Genomic DNA, 6,626 nt, shown 5'->3' on the forward strand with positions numbered 1-6,626 from the left:
CCATCAGCAAATCCTGTCAACTCTGCCTCATCCAGAATCCATCCTCATCCAAGTCACCATCTTACTTCTCCTGGGTCACCTCTGTAGCCTCTAACTGATCTCCCAGTCTCCATTCTCCATCCCCCATCCCCACCTGCAACCCATTTTCCACACAGTAGCCAGAGTAATCCTTTCAAATATAAACTGGATCGTGTCACTCCTTTGCCTAAAACCCTCCGATTCCCATCCCAATTAGATAAAATTCCAACATTGGCCACAACCGATAAAGCAAACCATCTAGCTCCTGCTAACTCCCTCTCATTCCACTCTCTGCCACATAAAAGGGCACGGACCATGTCTATCTTGTCATGGGGGTACTCTCAGGGCATAGTGCAGCAGGTGCACAATAAATATTTGTCTGTGACTCAATAAACCAACGGTTTAGTAAGACAAACTTATAATTCTAGACTGGTAACAACAGCTCTGTACTTCACGGTCCTGACTTAAAAAGCCAGCAGCTATAACCACCACCCTTCCTGGTTTGCTGTGAGAATGGAAAAAAATTTCTAGTTCTAAAAATCCACCCAATTGTTCTTTAATGGGTACATGTTACAGTGTGAGTCTTGAGATGACATTTAGGGCTCCTCCTCGCTTATTCTTTGTGTGCAATGACACAGACTCTTGAGTGCTCAAGCAAATGCTCCTTTTGTGCCTTGTGGGTCTGCGTCAGTGTGTGATTATCAGTGAAGGATAAAGGACATGTGTGAAGAAAAAATGGTGAGTACAGGGGAGGAGATAATTATCTCCAAGTTAAGCAACAGTGTTTGGGTAGGAACCAGCACGTTATCCAGAATCAGTGGGCTCAGAGAAGCTACACAAAGAACACATTCCCCTGAAGTGGGAATTGTGCTACAAACGCACCGCCGGACCCACCTGAGGCCTGACTGTCCTGCTGCTGGCACATCTGAAGTTGATTCCAGTTGTCTGAACATGTAGTGCGTTTACTGCGTTTTATTGTTTTTCCTTTCTCTTGTGGGTATGTTTTGTTTGTTTAACATTTCACACATGCTTTGGTCTGTGCTTGTTGCAAAGTAAAAGGATCGGGGAAGAGGTTGTTATACTCACCAGTCAACATGCAAACGCATCCTATAGTTTATGGAATGTTGATATGTATTCATTTTTTCTCATCTTCTTTTCCATTGCCTACCTTTCCCCGCTTCTTTAAATATTAAAGTTTGTGCCTTTAAAGGGGGATAAGGGGTAAAAAAATAATAATAATAATTACACATAGGAAATTCACCAATAATTCCTCAATATCAAATATCCTCTTAGTAGTAAATTTCCCTGATTATATCATATATATAGTATGTATACATATATATACATTTGACCCTTAAACAACACAGGTTTGAACTGCATGGGTCCACTTATACATGAATTTTTTCAATAAATATGCAATCATCTCTCTGTATCCCAGGGTTTTTCATTCGTGGATTCAATCAACCTCAAATCAAAAACTGTGGATAGTATTTTCTATCCACAGTTGGGAATCTACGGGTGCAGAGGACCAATGTAAGTTATACTGGGATTTTCAACTGCACTGGGGTCAGTGCTCTTAACCCCCATTGTTCAAGGGTCAAATATATATATAAAAATAATTGGTTTGTTCAAATCAGGACCCAAGCAAGGTCTGCACATTGCATTTGACTGATATGTTTTTTAAATGCCTTTGTTTTTAACCTGAAGTTTCCCCTTCCCTCCTTTTTTGAAGAATAGGGTAACTTTTCTGTAGAGTTCCCCCCATTTTGAATTTTTTCTGATTGAATCCCTGTAGTATTATTTAACATGTTCCGCCTGCCTGGAATTTCCTATAAATTCAATGTTAGATTTAGAGGCTCAACCAGGAACACATTATGGGTGTATGTTCCCATCAAGGGGCACATGATGACTAGATGTCTCTTGCAATGTTAGCTTCCACCAATAATCAATGCCTAGACTCATTACTCCATTAAGGTTTTGCAAGATGGTAATATTCTAACCCTATTATTCCTTCTACATTTATTACCTGGCATATTTCTACACAAAGAAATTTTTCCTCATCAACTATTTGGGTTGCCCTGAGGTACTTTTTTTTTGAAAGAGAAATCACTGCCTGCCAAGAGTGTTCGTCAGAGCACTGGGGCAGGGGGAGGACGGAGTGACCGGTGGAAAGAAGATGTGAGCTCCTCCTGTCTGGGGGCCTAATTACTTCTGCATGGGTGATTCTGAGCTGGCTGATTGCTAAATCTTTAGTCTTTGGTCTCCACTTCACAATATAGTCCTGCACGCTCCCTCATTCTGTTACTGAGCTCTGTCCCGACTCCATAGTTCAGCTCTGAGGACAAGAACCCCGTCTTATACTTCTTGAGTCCATCACAGACCTAGCAAGGCACTGAGAATGGAGCAGGCTATTAATAAATGACTGATAGCTGCTTGTAAACTCAAGATGGTACATTATTTTTCACTATCACAATCATCCTCAAAAGCATTCTGAAATGTCCATCCAGTCACAGGACTAGATGAAATAACAATGGACAAGACCATTGTAGATAGACATCAAAGAGCCAAATATTTGAACCAGCCTTAGTGAATACACAAAATACACAAATATGTTCAAAAGGTAATATGTTACTGCCAAGTTGCCTTTCAGAAGGCTCGCACCAGAATGCACTCTCCCATCAGTGTGTGAGAATGTCTACTTCCCAACCCACTTGCTAAAATTATCATTTCTTGAAATCTTTGCCAATTCTATGGGTGAAAATGAAATTGCAATTTATACTTCCAACTAGTAGTGAGAATGAATACATCTACATATTGGCCATTTGTTTCTCCTTTTATGGCTAATTATCTATTCATATCTTTCATTTATAGGCATTAAGGTCCCTGTGCTGCTGAATGGGGGAGATGCTAGATGTTACCACTACACAAGAAATCAAGGACACTTAAATATATATATATATATATGTTTTCTATATATATTTAACATGTTCTTATATATATAGAAAATACATATAAGCAAAAATGATTAAAAATTATTCATAATCCTACTTCTTAGAGTGAATCATTGTTAATAATTGTTATTGAGTTCTTTCCAGACTTTCTATGCATATGTGGTTTTTACACTCGTGGGATCATTTTTTATATTTTTATTTTTATTTATTTTTATTTATGCCTACAGCACCTAGTCTTCCTAGGTGGTCTCCCATCCAAGTACTACCAGGCCCAACCCTGCTTAGCTTCCATGATCAGATATCAGGCTTATTCAGGGTGGCATGGCCGTAGACCATGGATCATGGCTCCACTGGGGCATGAACCCAGGACCTTCTGCATGTAAAGCAGACATGCTAATCGCTACACTATGGAACCACACCCGCACACTTGTGGGATCTTACTATAGTCAGATTTTCTGTAACCTACTTTCCTCACAGGAATTTTGCAATTTCTTTAAAGAATGACAAATCAATAAAAGATAAATATAGAGCCCATTAATAGAAAAATAAGCAGAGGACACAAATAAATTGTTACTCACAAAAGGAGAACACAAATGACCCATATAAAGAAGTATTCATCCTTATTGTTAATTGGAAATATAAATTAGAACAAACATACAATTCCATTTTTTACCACCATAGAATTGGCAAAGATCCAAAGAAATGATGCCTGGGTGAGGAAGTGAGCATTCTCACACACAAATGGAAGTAGTGTGCTTGAGGCTAGCTTTCTAGGAGGAAATTTGCTAATAATAAGGTCTTGAGAATGGATATGCTCTTTGATGCAGCATATATAATAGTATTTGTGTGTAAAAGAAGGTCAGGATTGGCAAGGACATTGTGACATATTCATACTATAATCTATCTATCATCTATTTATCTATTTTTCTTTTCATACTGCAGTTTAAATCATGTTTCAGATGAGTGCTGACTGACATAGGGGAATGTTCATGATGTATTACTAATGTGAAGGAGGAAGGCTGCAGACAAAGGTACACACACGACCCTATTGTTTGTACGTGTATGCATGCAAATGACTGAAAGGAGATTTATAAAACATTAGTGAGATGATAGCATTAAAAATTATTTCTAAGAGAAGTATAGGTTGATAAAGGAAGAACCACAGATAGACTTAAGACTTAGATTCTATATCGCTCCAATGCTCTGACACTGGCCAGTGGGGACAGAAAGGTGAACGCCTCTCCCCCCTGTCCCCCTCCCCTGATCCCCTCCTCTTCCCTACCCCGGCAAAGGTCCTTTGGCTTGGGTGGCCACTCTGTGCCAGGTTTTAGCGGCCTGATTTCTCAGGGTAAAGGCTGAAGCCCTCAGCCTCGGGCATTCTCCTTTTGTTCTGCTTAGGCCTCTGGATTAGAGATAAGAGAAGCAAAGGAAATGAAAACAAATCATTCTATATGAGGAGGAGGGAGGCCAAGGTGCAAAGGAAGAGGTCTTGTATACCAAGCCTCTTGGCATAGCTCTCCTAGACTGCCTCAGACATCACCCGACAAAGAGAACGCCACCAGCATGTGCCCCATCTCAGAGAGAGAACAGCTTGATAAAACCACTGCCAGAAACAAGGGGACATTCATCCCGTGCTCTCAGTCCCCTGAAACGGCTTGCTTTCTGCAACCTGAAACTTGTTCAGAGAGGAGGGTTGAATGGAAATGGGTCTAGAGGAGTCAAATTTATTTTTGTTTCTTAGTATAAAAATTAACTGAGAGATCAGAATGCCATATGCCAAGTCCAAAATAGGATGATTTGTCTCTATAATGGAACTGAAGCTCAAAACAGATGTAAAGATGGAGACACTGACATTGTTGGGCAGGCTGAATGTTACGGGAGAGTGATGGTTCAAATGTGACAGGACCGTGGAGTAGGCAGCCTTAAAACAAAGACCAAAAACAAGAGGGTTCTACAGCCACCAGGAAAAAGTAAGACCTCATTTTCCTGTCTAAAAGAAAAGCCCTCACTACTCCCCTGACCAACCTACCCCACAGTCCAGCTCTACTGCACAAGGCCTCTCACCAGGCAGTTTTCAGGTCTGAACCCTGTGAAGACCCCAAGAAGCATTCCTTGGTACTTCCCACCCCATTTCTGCTTATCCAGACCCCTTCAATGATTCAAGAGCCATGGCTAGGAGCCATCTCTCAACCCCCCAACCTGATGGGCTCTCTTCTTTAAGCCTGACTGCATTGTTTTTCTTGATTTCTGACTCCCAGCCTCCTTTTGGAAGATGTACTTGTCTTATCCTTCCCCTTCTGCCCAGAGAACCACTTGAATAAAGGACTACATGTTGTCCATCATCGTGTCCACATATTAGGTGCTACAAAAGTATTGGCTAAATATTTTTTTTAAATAAACTTTTTAAAGTTTTAGATTTAAAGAAAAATTAAAAGGGAGTATAGAGAATTCCTGTATACCCTATACCATTTCCTCTGTTATTAAAATCTTATATTAGTATGGTACATTTGCCACAATTAAGGAACCAATATTGACACATTATTATTAACTACAATCCATACTTCATTAAGATTTCTTTAACTTTTACTTAATGTTCTTTTTCTGTTTCAGGATCCCATCCAGGATACTACATTATATTTAGTTGTTGTGTGGCAGTTTCTCACTTTTCTTTTTTTTAAATCAAGATATAATTCACATATTATAAAATTCACTTTTAAAGTGTACAATTCAGTGATAGTCTGTTGACAAAGTTGTGTAACCATTAGTACTATCTGATTCCAAGACATTTTTATCACCCCAAAAAGAAACCCTGTACCTGTTAGCAGTCACTCCCATACCCGCCCTGCCTCAGCCTCTGGCAACCACCAACCTACACTGTCTTTATGGATTTTCCTAATCTGAACACTTTGTATAACTGGACTCATAGAATATGTGGCCTTTTGTGTTAGGCTTCTTTCACTTAACACAATATTTTCAAGCTTCATTCACATTGTAACATGAGTTAGTTCACCATTCCTTTTTATGGCTGTACAATATTCCATGAATGGATATAACCGCATTTTGTTTATGTATTCATCAATCCTTGGGCATTCATCAAGACTATTATGAATAATGCTTTTATGAACACCTGCGTATAAGTTTTTGTGTAAACATGTTTTCATTTCTCTTCGGTATATATATAGGAGTGGAATTGCTAGGTTATATGGTAATTCTATGTTTAACTTTTAGAGGAACTGACAGTTTTCCAAAGTGGCTGCATCATTTTACATTTCTATCAGCAATGTTGTAAAGGTCCTGATTTCCCCATTTTCATCAATGCTTATTCTTGCCTGTCTTTTGCTCATAGTCATCCTAGTGGGTGTGAAGTGGTATTTCATTGTGGTTTTGATATGCATTTCCCTAATGACTAATGATGTTTTCATGTGCTTATTGGCCATTTATATATCTTCTCTGGAGTAATGTCTATTCAAATCCTTTGCTCATTTTTAAATTTGATTATTTATTTTTTATTGTGGAGCTGTAAGGATTCATTATATATTCTGAATACTAGACCCTTATCACATATATGATTTACAAATATTTTCTCCCATTCAGTGTGTTGTATTAACCTTTTTTCTTTATGATGGCTTTATTGAGATACAATTCACATGCCATACA

The 6,626-nt window shown here is 39.0% G+C and overlaps 1 pseudogene; it reads right to left on the reverse strand.

Annotated features, from left to right (window-relative positions):
* Positions 1-3,187: 3,187 nt before the first annotated feature.
* On the reverse strand, positions 3,188-3,302 carry LOC111735908 (annotated as a pseudogene).
* Positions 3,303-6,626: the final 3,324 nt, after the last annotated feature.

The sequence above is a fragment of the Pteropus vampyrus genome, unplaced genomic scaffold (assembly GCF_000151845.1).
Source record: "Pteropus vampyrus isolate Shadow unplaced genomic scaffold, Pvam_2.0 Scaffold15, whole genome shotgun sequence".
In the NCBI taxonomy this organism is placed as follows: Eukaryota; Metazoa; Chordata; class Mammalia; order Chiroptera; family Pteropodidae; genus Pteropus; species Pteropus vampyrus.